Source organism: Muntiacus reevesi, chromosome 6, assembly GCF_963930625.1.
Source record: "Muntiacus reevesi chromosome 6, mMunRee1.1, whole genome shotgun sequence".
Classification (NCBI taxonomy): Eukaryota; Metazoa; Chordata; class Mammalia; order Artiodactyla; family Cervidae; genus Muntiacus; species Muntiacus reevesi.
The window spans coordinates 107,886,835-107,901,051 of NC_089254.1; the positions used below are offsets into that span (position 1 = coordinate 107,886,835).

Genomic DNA, 14,217 nt, shown 5'->3' on the forward strand with positions numbered 1-14,217 from the left:
AGGAAGAAGGCACCTGGACCGCAGGGCAGGAGGGAGAGAGCGAAGGAGGAAGGCTGGGGAGGGAAGGGAGAGCCCACTGGGCGCTCTGGGGAGTGGCCGATGGGCTGGACGCCATCTCCTGGCACGAACGTGGCCCGAGGATGTGCGTCCTCCTGGGGCGAGGACAGGGCTGTGTGTTGGGGGCTGGCCGCTGGGGCAAAGCGCTCAGAAAAACCTGATGACATCGTGGCCCGAGAGATGGCCTTTGGGGGTTTGGGGGGGCGGGTAGTTGCCACAGATTCATTGTGTCTGAAACGATGAGACCCTCACTGTCTGCTCCTCCCTCCTGTCATCTGCCTGGTGGACACCTCCACTCGAGGCAGAAACCCTATCTGGGCAGCCCTCTCCCAGGAGAAACTGCCCGCATCCCGAACTTCCTATTTTTTTTTCCTTCTTAACTTCAGTAAAATACGTGTAACACAAGATGTGGGCTTCCCTCGTGGCTCAGTAGTAAAGAATCCACCTACCAATGCAGGAGATGGGGGTTGGATCCCTGGGTCGGGAAGATCCCCTGGAGAAGGAAATGGTAACCCACTCCAGTATTCTTGCCTGGGAAATACCATGGATGGAGGAGCCTGGCGGGCTACAGTCCACAGGGTCACAAAGAGTTGGACATGACTTAGCGACGAAACAACAACAAACACAAGATTTGCCATCTTAGTCATTTTAACTCAGAGGACTTGGGCACATTCACATCGCCGCACAAACAGCTTCCAAGGCCCTTTCCTTTCCGCAAAGTGAAACTCCATAGGCATTTGACAACCACTCCCCACTCCCCTCCTCCAACCCCTTCCCCCGCATTCTACTTTCTGCCTCTATAAATGTGACAGCTCCAGGGACCTCATGGAAGTGGAATTGTGCAGTATTTGTCTTTTTTGTGACTGGCTTATTCCCTTTCGCATCATGTCCTCGGTTTCACCCATGTTGTAGCACGTGACAAAATTCCGACAAAATTCCCTTCCTTTTAACGGCTGAGTAATGTTCCATTGTATGGACAGACCACATTCTGCTTATCTATTCATCTGTTAAGGGATTGGAAAAGACCCTGAGGCTAGGAAAGATTGAAGGTGGGAGGAGAAGGGGACAACAGAGGATGAGATGGTTGGATGGCATCACCGACTTGATGGACATGAGTTTGAGCAAGCTCCAGGAGTTGGTGATGGACAGGGAAGCCTGGCGTGCTGCAGTCCATGAGGTGGCAAAGAGTCAAACATGACTGAGTGACTGAACTGGGTTGCTTCCACCTTTTGGCTACCATGACTAATGCTGCTATGAACACAGGAACTATGGATTGAATTGTGTGCCCCTCAAAATGTACAGGTTTGAAGTTACACCACCCCGGTACTCCAGAATGAGACTGTACTTGTTGAGTCTTTGAATTATGATGATATGAAGCTATACGGGTGGGCCCTCCATAAGACCTCAATCCAATATGATTGTGTCCATAGAAGAGACCATTAGGATGGACCCAGAAGGAAGACCATAAGAACTCAGAGAGAGAATGGCCATCTATGAGGCAAGGTAAGAGGTCTCAGAAGTCACTCACTCTGCCAACACCTTGACCTTGGACTTCTAGCCTCGAGAATTGTGAGAAAATAAATTTCTGCTATTTAAGCCACCCAGTCTGTACCACTTTGTTACGGCAGCCCTAGCAAACTAATACAACAGGTGTACAAATATCTCTGCAACCCTGCTTTCAGTTCTTTCGGGTATACACCCAGATGTGGAATTGCTGGACTATACAGTAATTCTATTTTTAATATTCTTGAGGAACCCCCATACTTTTCCATAGTAGCCGCACCATTTTATACCCCCACCCAGAGTGCACGAGGGTGCCAATTTCTCCACATCCTCACTGGACACTTGTTATTTTCTGCTTTGTTTTAGTTATTGCTGTTTTAGCCATCCTAATGGGTGTGAGATGGTATCTCAATGAGGATTTGATTTGCATTTCCCTAATGACTACTGGTGTTGAGCATCCTTTCACACACTTGTTGGCCATCTGTGCATTTTCTCTGGAAAAAATGTCTATTCAAGAAGTCCTTTGACCATTTTTTAAACCAGGCTGCTGGCCGGTCGAGTTGATAGGAGTTCTTTACATAATCTAGATATGACCCTTTTATCAGATACGTGATTTGCGAGTATTTTTCTCCTTCTATAGGTAGCCTTTTCATTTTGTTGATTGTGTTTTTGTTGCACAGAAGTTTCTAATTCTGATGTAGCACAATTTCTCTATTTTCACTTTGCTGCCTCTGTTTCTGGCGTCGTGACCTGGGTTTGGTCCCTGGGTTGGGAAGATCCCCTGGAGGAGGAAATGGCAACCCACTCCAGTATTCTTGCCTGGAGAATCCCATGGCCAGAGGAGCCTGGTGGACGACCGTCCATGGAGTCACAAAGAGCTGGATACGACTGAGCGACTAACACTTTCACTTTGGTGTCATGTCCAAGAAATCACCAAATCCAACGTCATAGAGGAAGCTTTTCCTCTATGTTCTTTCCTAAGAGTTTTTTTTTTTTTAAATAAATTCAAACTTTTTTATTTGCTCAATGTGGGAAATATCAAAATCACAGAACTGAGGAAAATCAACTTTATTTTATGTAAACTATAAAAGGCCAACCAAAGTCAAATCATATTTGATAAAATGAACAATTTTAAATTAGAAGCCAATAAATGTTTGTTTCCCAGAGAAGCCCTAGACATATAATAACTTTTAGTTTGTCTTTTATTAACAGTGATTGGGCATATTAGTTTCATCTTTTTAAAATGCTACTTTTAAAGCAACAATGGAGGTAAGAAAATATCCTTTACTCCTGAAAATATTTTTAGCATGATCTTATTTAGTTGCTAAGTCGTGTCTGACTCTTTGCGACCCCATGAACTGTAGCCTGCCAGGCTCCTCTGCCCATGGAATTTCCCAGCAAGAATCCTGGAGCGGGTTGCCATTTCTCTCTCCATTTCCTAAGAGTTTTATAGCTTTAGCTCCTATGTTTAAGTCATTGATCCACTCTGAGTTACAGAAGCTCCTCACCGTCCAAGGTTTCTAAGTTAGTTGAGGTCAATTGGGGTCTGAAAACATTTAATGGAAAATTCCAGAAATAAGCAATTCATATATTTTGAATCTCATGCCATTCTGAGTAAGCTGATGTCTTCATGTAAGACATGTAAGTCTGTCTTCATGCCAGCACCTCACTGTTCTAATGACTTAGCCTTGTAATAAGATCAGGAAATGTGAGGCTTTGCTCCTTTCTTTTTCTCAAGATAGTGTGGTTTCTTGGGGTCCCTTGAGAGTTCATACAAATTTAAGGATGGCTTTTCTATATCTGAAACAGGGATTCTGATAGGGATGACACTGAATCTGTAGATGACTTTGGGTGATACTGACACCTTAACAATATTAAGTCTACCAATTAACGTACATGGGATGTCTCTCCATTTATTCGTCTTCTCCGATTTCTTTCAGCAACGTTTTACAGTTTTCTGTGTACCTACCCTTGCTTTTGGGGTTTTCCTGGTAGCTCAGCTGTTAAAGAATCTGCCTGCAATTCAGGAGACCTGGGTTTGATCCCTGGGTCGGGAAGATCCCCTGGAGGAGGGCATGGCAATCCACTCCAGTAGTCTTACCTGGAGAATCCCTATGGACAGAGGAGCCTGGTGGGCTACAGTCCCTGGGGTCGCAAAGAGTCGGACATTACTGAGCAGCTAAGCACAGCACCCTTGCTTTTTTAAGCCCTCCCACCCTCCCCAGGCTCTGCTGAGGGGTCCAGGTCTGCACCTCCTTTTGCCCAGCCCTCCTTCGGGTTTGCTCATTGTTCTCCAACAAATCTTTCAACTTAGCTAGTTTCAAGCGATCTGCAAACCTCTGCCAGAACAGTGATTCCTAAAACTGTGGCCTCATAATTCGGGCCCCTCCCCCCACGCCTCAGGGCCTCCACTCCACTATGGCCAAGCCAGTGGCTCCCACAGCAAGTCCACTGGGACACGCGGGCAGTCTCTAAGAACACAGCAGACTCCAGACTCAGCCCACGCTGGGGTGGTTCATTTCAGCCTCAAGCGGGCTGCACATTAGTCACCTGGGGAGCCTGGGTCCCACCGCACGGGTGAGTCGGCCAGTCTGCGGTGCAGGGCAGGCTTCACGGTGATTCTGCCCAGGCAGGAGCCACGGGCTTGCCATGGGTGATTCACCGTTAGGAGATCTTGCCGGGCCCCACAGCCTCTAATCCAGGGCTGGAGGGACTTGCCAACATCCACAGCCTGATTTCTGATGCACTCTATACCCTGTCTCCTTTCATCATGCACCCAGACAGGCTCTTTATGGTGTTTTAAACAGGCTATGTATGTATGGACACGTTGGAGTGCCATCTCAACCCCTCTAACGTGGCAGCTGAAGGTCACCCTTCGCCAACGGCCAACCCCCTTCCTGGGACAACAGACCCATCTCACCTGGGTCCCTGCAGGGCCGAGCCAGCCTCTAGCGTGGAGCTGACAACCGCCTCTGAAACTCCAAGCCTTTCCCCCCTCGCCACCCAGCCAGCCCCGATCCTGGCTCACAGGGCGAACTCCTACTAGCCTGCAAAGCCCAGTGCAGCCGCCATCTCTGGTCCGGCCGGGACCCACCCTCAGGGAGAATCAATTATTCTCTTATCTGTGCTCCCTGAACCTCATGGCAGGCCTTACAGAGCTGTATTATGATCATTTATCAGTCTATTCCTCACCGGACTGTGAACGGTCCAGGGCCAGGGCTAAGTCTTCATCTTGCAATTCCGTGCCCTGCATTTGCCCCGTGCAGCGGGTGGGCAGGCGTTTCCGAATCACCTCCTGGACGGAAGACCCCCTGCCTGGGCAGCACGTGTGGGGGCTGCCTGGCTGTGCCAAGGGGCTGGCCGGCCGGCAGACAGGCCTCGTGGTCACAGCTCACGGGGGAGGAAGAGGAACCAGGTGTGGGTGCTTACCTCCCCCTTTAAGGAGTACATTCCTCTGCGGTTTCCAATAACCATCACCCTGGGACATTCGTTCAGCCTGGCCGTCCCCAGACGCCCGGCAGGCACATGCCCATCGACTCCTCAGAGAACCATCACATGCCAGTGACCGAGGCCCTGGCAGTGAAGTGACTCGGGACAAGACGGTCTTGAGACAGCTGAGGCCAGGACGGGGTCTCTTCCCACCCCGGGCTGGGCCCCTCACCACCCGTCCTGCCCAAGAGCGAGCCCAGGAGAGGCTGACAGAGTGACCGCGGCAGCATGCAGGGAGTTTCGCTCGGCCGAGCATCCCCATAGCTAAGCCTCTTGGCACCCGTGGCGGGCTTTGCTGGAAGGCTCCCTTGCCCCACATTCCACGATTCTAATCTCACCTCCCCCAGCTTACCAGGAAACAGGGTGCGCCTCGGAGACTGGTGTGGGAAAATCTCCGACTGCAGCTGTGACCACAAGCCCGCTGGCCGGTGCGTAAGTGGGACCTGGTCACTTAGCTCGGATAAAGTTCCAGGAGGCCAGTCTCCGGGAGCTTGCCCCGGGCTTCTAAACGTTTAAACACCCACTGGAGCTCTGGGTCTCACTGCTGTGGCCGCCCCTGGCCATCTCTGAAATTCTTCTCCCCATCGGCAGGCACTCAGACCCTCCCTGGGCACTGGGGTGGCCAGTTCATTGAGCCACCAAGAGACAGCTTTGTCCTCGGGGACGGTCCCCGGCTGCACACATATTTTAGACCCTGACCATGTGCTCTGGAGAGGACCAGCGGGGTCCCTGGGGAAAGTGCATTTTCAGGATTCGGGCTGATAAAGTCACCTGTCACAAAAAAGACAGGGCAAAAGAGGAAAGTTGCAGGTTTGAGAAAATCCCCAGGATGCGAGCTGACCTGAAAAGTAGCTTATTATTAATCCCCCATCCCTGCCCCTCTTCAGAATTTCAGGAAAAGCCAAAGATCTCAGCAGCAGGGTTGTTGTTGATTTGCCATTGGTATGTCCCCGGGTTCGATCCCTGGGTCGGGAAGATCTCCTGGAAGAGGAAATGGCAACCCACTCCAGTATTCCTACTGGGAAAATACCACGGACAGAAGAGCCTGGCAGGCTACAGTCCACGGGGTCAAAAAGAGTCGGACATGACTGAGCGACTAACACTTTCACTCGTTCTCACGTCCTTAAAAACTTTGAGTCTTTGCCTCATATGGTCTTCAGAGCAGCCCAGACAAGTAGGAAAGGCAAGTGGTTTCACGCCAGTCTATAGATGAAGATAGTAAGGGGTCAGAAAGGCGAAGCCATTTGCCCAAGGCAGACAAGTGCACCACGGCAAACAGGCTCTATAAACCAGGTCCACCCGCTCCCAGCTCAGAGCTCTACCTACACCCTCCCACCTCCTTGGGATGACTCCGCTTCTGTGACAAAACAACTGGGTATCAGAAGATACCCAGGGCTCTTCAGGGATGAACATACAGGGCTCTTCCGTGCAAAGTGCAGGTCCCCGGCACAGTGAGGTCCCAGGGGAAGAGCAAGGATGGAGGAGGCCTGACGGTTCAATGGTTCACTCCCAAGGCAGCGTGTGATACTGTCTCTTTAAGGTCTACTACATCTTAATCTAAAGCAATTCACCTAACACAACACTGTAAATCAAGTGTACTTCAACAGAAGATTTTTAAAAAGTTATTCATGCTGATGTTGCAAAGGACAGAAAAGTATCAAGCGTCCTGCCACCAGAAAAAATCACCCCATTTTGTAGTTTGAGGTCTCATTTACAGCTCGCCCACTCCCCCAGTCACTCACTCATCCCAACCTTTTTCCATACTGTTGACAACCATCTGATGTCTCAGAGCCTTGACAGCAAGCATGTTACCGATCAGATGCAGTTCTGCCCTTTCAGCATTCCTGACGCTTTGTCTTACAAAACTCCTTTGTTGTTGCAGCTGGGCTCCCCCGGAAAGAGCCCCGATGAAAGTGCACACACAGGACAAAGAGAATGGCCGCCAAGGTCAGGGGCCGTGGCCTGCACCTGAGGGCCAACCGGGGCTTTTAAACATCAGGGTCATCACCGAACATTCCCGTGCAGTTTCCAGCGGTTTGACTCCTCCCAGGGAAGGCACACATGGAAGACCGTCTCGTGCTCCTTCCCTGCCGAGCAGACCTGAACCCACAGAGCGTCGTTGGCATCTGACGCTACCCAGGCGGACAGCGGGCCCCGGGCGCTGTTTGGGCCCGACAAGCCTGCATCCCTTGGGCACGTAAGAACACGACCTGTTCACAGAGGTGGAGCTTGGGTGCTCCAGCCCCGTCCTGTGGTTTGCTATCTGGGGAACCGGGGATCCTGGGCACGCCTGAACCCAGTCTTCCAGCTCTCAAATGAAGGGTTTAACGAGATAATTTCAGAAGATGCCCGTTAGCGCTGACATGCTCTGTTCTTATCTGTGGAGCTAAACAGCAGGCAGGATCAGGAGAGTTTTAAGAGACTACTGCTAGATTGAGAATAAAACGCTTCTCATCTTCCAGGGCTTGTTGTCAAAATAATTTTCTTCTTTTCTCAAACTACCAGATATTTTCCACTGCCCTCCTAGCTCAGGGCAGGGTCCCCAGACTCAGTGTGTGTGCGTGGGGAGCGGGGTATTGAGGGGGTGCCCCTTGCTTCCCTAGTGATGCTGCATAGCTGAACGGGTTACGATCCAGATGCATTGCTGGCTTTCAATGTTTTTTTAGAACTTTTTACTTTTTAATGGAGTATAGCCAATTAACAATATTGTGATAATTTCAGGCAGACAGCAAAGGGACTCAGACATATATATACACAGATCTACAGCCTGGTGGCTCAGACGGTAAAGGGTCTGCCTGCAATGCAGGAGACCCGGGTTCAACCCCTGGGTTGGGAAGACCCCCTGGAGAAGGGAATGGCTACCCACTCCAGTATTCTGGCCTGGAGAATTCCATGGACAGAGGAGCCTGGCGAGCTGCAGTCCATGGGGCCGCCAAGAGTTGGACGCCGTCACCACTTTCATTCTCCTCCAAGCTCTCCTCCCACCAGAAAGGCTCTGACTTTCTAACTGTGTGTTCTCTGACTCATCTGCTTCCTGAGTACCAACCCTCTCGTCTTTCAAGTGATTCCTCAGGTCGCTCAATCTTTAGCACCTGGGTCACTAGTACCGATGTCAGGGGGCATCCCAGCAGACACTCAGCATAGCTCTGGCAAGCTTGGGTGGCCTCCCCAGAACCACGGGTACCCGGCTCCCTACCCAGCCTATGCCCCCAACCTCCTGTCACCCACACAGAGGCGGTGCTCACACCACCAGCCTCATCTGCACCCGAGCTGTCGGGGCTGTGATGAAGGCCGTGGTGAGCCCCTCAGGTGGGAGGCTCCAGGGAGCCCTCTCCACAAGGACTGACTTTGCTCCATCCCTCCGTCCACCGAATGGGCATCTCTTGGTGCTAATGTAGGGGGTGGTGACCACAGCCAGGGTCACACAGCCTCTGGGAACAGTCACATAACTTCCAGAAAAATAAGGAACAAACCCAGAGTCGCTGGAACTCGGCAACAAGGGCAGTTCAGTTCAGTCACTCAGTCATGTCCAACTCTTTGCAACCCCATGGACTGCAGCATGCCAGGCTTCCCTGTCCATCACCAACTCCCAAAGTTTACTCAGACTCATGGCCATTGAGTTGGTGATGCCATCCAACCATCTCATCTTCTGTCGTCCCCTTCTCCTCCCATCCTCAATCTTTCCCAGCATCAGGGTCTTTTCCAATGAGTCAGTTCTTCCCATCAGGTGGCCAAAGTACTGGAGTACAGCTTCAGCATCTAACCCTAACCCTAACCCTAACAAGGGCCGATCAGAGGTCAAATGAGGGGGAAAGCCTAAAGCTGACTCTGGGAGAAGTTGCAGAACTCTTTATTTCCCACAGAGCATACCAAGGCTTCTGACTGCAGTCTGAGAGACTTCCCGATGTTAAAGAGAAAAGAAAGCCACGACTTCTTCCTCCTGCGGGCACTCTCCTTCCTCCCCTCACCTGGGGGTCCCCAAGATCGTGCAGCTCCTGGGGCCTCCCTCCCTGCCCTGGGTCTTTGGCGCCTACCGAACAAGGGAGCGTGTGTTAGCCCCACAGCGGGCAGGGCTCCCTTATGACTCACTGGTAAAGAATCTGCCTGCTACACAGGAGCCGCAGGAGACACGGGTTCGATTCCTGGGTGGGGAAGATCCCCTGGAGGAGGAGGAAATGGCAGCCTACTCCAGTATTCTTGACTGGAGAATCCCATGGACAGAGGAGCCTGGTGGGCTACAGTCTATGGGGTCGCAAAGAGTCGGACACGACTGAAGTGACTTAGCAGCAGCAGCAGCGGCCTTCCTCCCAAGAAAGAAGCCCTGAGACATGAGAAAGGCAGAAATCTGCCGCCTGCCCCCTTCAAGGGAGTTGCCCCCACCCCGCCCCCGCGGTCTCCAGCTCCACAGCAGCAGCAGGCAGCAAACTCTTTTCTCAACACCAAGGAGTTCCAGCAGCCCTAGACCAGAGCGGTCAAGAGTTCCCCATTCTCCCCTCAGTTAGCCCCTCACTTCTGGTGTGCAGCAAATCATTTTAGCCTCCAAGGGCCTTCATTTTTCAGTCTGTAAAATGAGGCTACAGGGCCTTCTTTATCACCGGGCAGTGCTGTGAAGACAAGATCAGATGATACCACAGGAGGTCCTTCCTGAAACTTCAATGATGTACCACCTCATGCTGGTCAGAATGGTCATCAACAAAAAGGCTACAATGTAACCACTGCAAGGGTATGGAGAGAAGGGAACCCTCTGATATTGCTGGTGGTTGATGCGGCCACTATGGAAAACACTGATGAAGGTCGTTCAGTCGTGTCCGACTCTGTGACCCCATGAACTGTACAGTCCATGGAATTCTCCAGGCCAGAATACTCGAGTGGGTAGCCTTTCCCTTCTCCAGGAGATCTTCCTGACCCAGGAATAGAACTGGGGTCTCCCGCATTGCAGGTGGATTCTTTACCACTGAGCTACCAGGGAAGCTCTGGAAAACACTGGAGGGTCCTTAAAAAACTAAAAATGGAGTTACCATATGATCCAACAATGCCACTCTTGGGTTCATGTCTATAAAAGACAGAAAAGATACATGCGCCCCAATGTTCACTGCAGCACTGTTCACCGCTGTCAAGACACAGAAGCAATCTATGTGTCCATCGACAGAGGAGAGGAGAAAGAAGATGTGGCACATTTACATACAATGAAATAATGCCACTTGCAGCTACATGGATGCACTTAGAGGTTATCATACTAAGGGGAGTAAGTCAAAGACAAATATCGTATGATACCCACTTCTATGTGGAATCAAAACAATGATATAAACGAATTTATTTACAAAACAGATTCACAGGCATAGAAAACAAACTTATGGTTCCCAAAGGAGAAAGCAGAGGAGGGATAAATTAGGAATTTAGGACTAAGAGATATACACTTTTGTGGTTGTTCAGTCACTAAGTCGTGTCCAACTCTTTGCAACCCCATGGACTGCAGCACGCCAAGCTCCTCTGTCCTTCACTAGCTGCCAAGTTTGCTCAAACTCATGTCCATTGAGTTGGTGATGCCATCCACCCATCGCATCCTCTGTCGTCCCCTTCTCCTTTTGCCCTCAATCTTTCCCAGCATCAGGGTCACTGTGTGTGTGCTAAGTCACTTCAGTCGTGTCTGACTCTTTGCGACCCCATGGACTGTATCCCGCCAGGCTCCTCTGTCCATGCGATTCTCCAGGCAAGAACACTGGAGTGGGTTGCCATTCCCTGCTCCAAGGGAACTTCCTGCTCCAGGGATCGCAGCCGTATCTCCTGTGTCTCCTGCACCGGCAGGCGGGTTCTTTACCACTGACCCAGCTGGGAATCCTATCAGAGGACAGACAGCCTGTAATTTCAAGGGCTGTTTTCAACTCTATAATTTCCATGATTTTACTAGGACAAGCCTTAAGATAGGGTCTGCAAAGACAGGTGCTGGGTTTCTGGGGAGGGTTTCTTTACCCCCAAATAAAATGCCAAACCACCAACCGAGATTGTGGTAACCTTGAACATTGAACCCTCTGTGGGTACCACCCACTGCATGGCCAGCTGGGTGACTCGGGTTGTCGGGCCCCCCACAACTTAAGTCTTCTCCAGGAAGAAAAATAGCAACCACGAGGGAAAAGGAGATGCTTCTGGGCCTGAGTCCCCGACGGCCGCCTCCCCACCCACCTGCCTGCTCCCCACGGGCAGTGTGGGCACTGCAGGGGAGAAACATCACCCGGCTTTGGTCTGTGCTTCAAGACCAACTTTCTTTTTTTTTTTAAGTCCCAGTTATGTCCAACTCTTTGCAACCCCATGGACTCGACAGTCCATGGAATTCTCCAGGCCAGAATACTGGAGTGGGTAGCCTTTCCCTTCTCCAGCAGATCTTCCTAATCCAGGGATCGAACCCAAGGCTCCCATATTGCAGGTGGATTCTTTACCAGCTGAGCCACCAGGGAAGCCCAAGATGGAAAATTTGGATGAGAATAACACTATGCACTCAGGGAACGTGTTTATAAGGTCACAGCGCTGCTGGTGGCTCTGAGACACATCCTCCCCCATGCAGGGGGCTCTTACGCAAGAGTCAGAGTTTAGAGACCTAGTTTCTGCTCTCAGCCACCTACCCAGGGTGGCTCCGGGGCTTGGCCCAGGAGCCAAAGTCCACACAGTTTTTAAGCTCAAAATCTTGAGAACATCCAACGTCTATATTTATAAAACAGTTTATCAAAAGATTCTTCCTGATCATTTCTACAGGTGCTCAAGGGTTCGTCCACTCAAACCCGTGTCTCCCCACCAGCCACATGACCCCATGCTATACACTGAAAAGTACAAGGAGTTCGCAGGAAGCAGCAAACACCAGAGACTTGGAAAAAAAGAAAAACCGCAAGGAAGCATCCTTGCGTACTAAGCAAGCATAACAAACAGGGTGCTTTTATTTGTTTGCTCTCACCTTCGGCCTGAGCGGAACTGACCGCTCCAGAAGCATTTAGCCTGTTTTCTAACAAATAGTCCCAACCCATCAGTGGATCATGACATCAATTTAGTAGATTATACAACCCCTAAAATATAAATTAGAATAAAATAAAGAGTGCATCTTATTGTGAAAATTTTTGTCTCGGTTATTCACACATAGGCACATGTGACCTCTGGATAAAACACACGTCTTACCGAACTGTGGACCAAAAATGTCTGAACAATCGGGTGTTGCATGAGCTCTGAAGCAGCGTGGGCAGAGTTCAGAGAGTGGCCGAGCCCTGTCCTGCTAGACGTCATGAGGGTGGACAAAGATGGCACCATCTGCTTCCCTCTGTCCTGGCTGAAGCCCTCTGACCTCTCTTTGTACTTTGTGGCCAGAAATGTGCACAAAGAACAGGGACAGAGAACCACATCTGGTGACGGTCATGGGCGGCAGGCGCCTCCCCACCTCTCCTTCCATCCAACCCCATCCACCCCTACCCGGGCGCCTTGAGCAGTGGGCACTGCTGCTCTGACCTACTGTGGGTGCTGCCAACCCCAGCACCCTCGGGCTATCCCAGATCCAGAACAGCAGTTACGGCCCCGGGGGGATTCACCCACCAGGCCCTTCCAGAGTGGTATCCATCAGCACCTGTACCCTCCTGACCCAGGCCTGCTGCAAAACCCCAGGTCTCCTGAGGGTCTAAACCTATTTTTAAAAAAAATTAAACCAAGGAAATAATGTAGTCATAGGACGCTGCTGTTGGACAAGGTCAGAAATCTTCCCCATCAGGGCCATTCCACTACAGGTGGGGAAACAGGTGTCCAGGGAGCGCTGAGTGGGTTACTGAAAGCCACGTGGTAAGAGTCACGAGCCAGCGAGAACCGCCTCCTGGTCGCGCCACTTTGAGCCGAGTTCTCCATCACACCGTGCTCTCTAGCTGGTTTCTCACCTTCCAGTTTATGATTCCGTCACATAAAAAGGTATCAGCTGTCCCACAGAGTCACCGTGCAGACAGAGCCCCCCGGCACGGGCTTGGCTATTCTGCGCACAGGTAGGTGTCAGTTATAATTATTACGTAAGTCGCTTCTCTAACTTGACTTCCCAGGTGGCTCAGGTGATAAAGAACCCGCCTGCCGTGCAGGAGACCCGGGTTTGATCCCTGGGTCAGGAAGATCCCCTGGAGAAGGGAATGGCCACCCACTCCACTGTTCTTGCCTTGTCCACGGGGAATCCCATGGACAGAGAGGTCTGGTGGGGTAACAGCGAGTCAGACAGGCCTGAACGACGAACACTTTCACTTTCCACTTTCCTCCTCTAACTTCAGCTCTCTTGGCAACTTGGCATCCAGCGACATGGCTCTCGTTCCAGGTTGTTCTTTGTCACTGTTGGCTTCGTGTGACTTTATCACTTTCTGGGATTCCTTCTCACTTGTGGCCACGGCCATCAGGGTGAGCAGCTGTTCCTGGAACTTTCGGGAACCGCAAAAACCTCGGTGTCCTCCGGCCGACGGAAGGCTGGCGGGCGCTCTGCAGAGAAGGGCTCCAGGCGCTGGCATCAGAGCCTAGTGCGGCAGGCACGTGGTCACCAGCGGGTCCCGCAGAGGGTGTCTGCCCATTTCCCCTTCCTTCTGGGGCAGGGCCTGCCAGGGCCCCGTCGAGCACGCGTCCTGCCACCCCCATGGGAAACCAGCGTTCTCAGGTGGAACAGGGCGTGTTGGGGGCACACGGAACCCAGCGGCCCCGGAGGGTTTGAGGATCCTACCTTAGGTAGGGGATTTGCTTATTTATTTATTTGGCTGCACCGGCTCTTAGCTTCGGTACTCGGGACTTTTGATCTTCACTGCAGCACGTGGGGTCTGCAGCTGCGGCATACAGGCTCCTAGCGGCAGCCTGTGGGATGTAGTTCCTTCACCAGGGATGGAGTCTGGGCCCCCTACGGGGGGAGCTTGGAGGCTGAGCTGCTGGACCACTAGGGAAGCCCTGACACAGGGCAGGCTAGTAATGACACTCAAAATGGCCAAGGGGCTAGCTCTTTTGTAAAATGTCTTTTTTGGTCCTTTTTACTAATTGAGCTCCTGTTGCTAAAAAAAAAAAAAAAAAAAGCAGCTGAACTGAGCCCACACCCTCTCTGAGGAAGGCCCGGACATAGATTTCAGTTCCAGCCAGCTGCGCTGATTGGAAAGGCACTTCCCTTCACTGGCCTCAGTTTCCTCCTCC

General features: G+C 51.4%; 1 protein-coding gene across 3 annotated transcripts in view; it reads right to left on the minus strand.

The window, feature by feature from the left end:
* The window catches only part of PRKAG2 (protein kinase AMP-activated non-catalytic subunit gamma 2), a 292,846-nt gene that overhangs the window by 207,323 nt on the left and 71,306 nt on the right, over positions 1-14,217 (minus strand). The gene's annotated exons all lie outside the window — the stretch shown is intronic.